This window comes from Sorex araneus, chromosome 4, assembly GCF_027595985.1.
Source record: "Sorex araneus isolate mSorAra2 chromosome 4, mSorAra2.pri, whole genome shotgun sequence".
Taxonomy (NCBI): Eukaryota; Metazoa; Chordata; class Mammalia; order Eulipotyphla; family Soricidae; genus Sorex; species Sorex araneus.
Genome location: NC_073305.1, coordinates 165,679,655 through 165,681,109, shown reverse-complemented (window position 1 = coordinate 165,681,109; position 1,455 = coordinate 165,679,655).

Below are 1,455 nucleotides of genomic sequence, written 5' to 3'. Positions count from 1 at the left end.
TCCTCAGTGTGTCACTTAATGCTGGGATACATGCTGAGACATGCATTCTTAGAGAGCTGCATATCATAGGATTTTATTTACACAAGCCTAGATGATAAGACCTACTGCACACCTAGGCAACCACTATCATGCAGATAGTTACTGTCCAAAAACTGCTATGTAACACAGGCCTATAACAGAATTTTTTAAATGTAAGTAAATAGAAAAATTAAAAGAATAGAAATTTGCACCATGCTACCATAAATAAAAAGGTGATTCTATTAGTATCAGGTTGACTTCTTTTCGAAGTATTTAACCTCTTTATTTTTATTTATTTTTTAAAATTTATTTATTTTTATTGAATCACCATGTGGAAAGTTACAAAGCTTTCCATCTTAAGTCTCAGTTACACAATGCTCAAACACCCATCCCTTCACCAGTGCACATATTCCACCACCAAGAACCAGAGTAAACCTCTATATTGAGTGACTATCCTGAGGTAAGAAATCAAAGTAAAACTATTATCAGAAATGTTTTAAATTATTTAATAATTATAAATAGGTTAATTTATCAGGAGGGCATTTAAAAATCTAAATATTTACTAACAAACATTTGATAAAAATCTAATAACATAATATGTAAATAAACCTTATAAAAGTATAAGAAAAGTATACAAATCTACAATAGCAAATTTAAATACTCTTCACTCAACAGTAAACGGAACAAATTTTAAAACTTTAACAAAAACCTACAGAATAAATAGAAAAGCACAAAAGAATTTTAAACATAATTGACCAGCTTGACTTAGAGTTCTCCAGGGCAGAACTCTCTACCTCAAAGAAGGATACCTATTTTTCAGTGCACATGAGCCATTTACTAAGATAAACCACATTAAAAATATGTTAAACTTACTTTTAAAATAACTCAACAAATTAAAATAATTTTAGTCATACATAGAACAAGCTTTATTAAAATTGTTAAAAATTAGTCAGTGAAAAATGTCTAGAAAATCTTCAAATATTTGGAAACTAAATGACACACTTCTAAATAATCTATGAGTCAAAAAATGAACCAAAAAGAACTGGCAAGCATTTTAAAGAGAGAATTTGTTTTAAAAGCATCTATTTCCAAATCTGTGAAATGTGCCTTAAATAGTACTTAGGGGAAATTTATAGTATTTGAAAGTGAAATTCGAATAAAAGAATCCACCGAAGCAAAAAAAAATTGAGTAACACAGGAAGAAAATAAAATCAGATTAGAAAGCAACAAAACACACCATAAAACAATAAAGAAAATCAATGAGCCAAATGCTAACTCTTTGAGAAATCAATAAAATTGGTAACTCTCTAGCTAGACTAATCAGGAAAAGCAGAAACAATCAGGAATTGCTAAGATTCACCATGAGAAATGGTATCAGTCTAGATTCTACAGAATTAAAAGGATAATAGAGGAATAGAATGACAAATCTGATGCTAA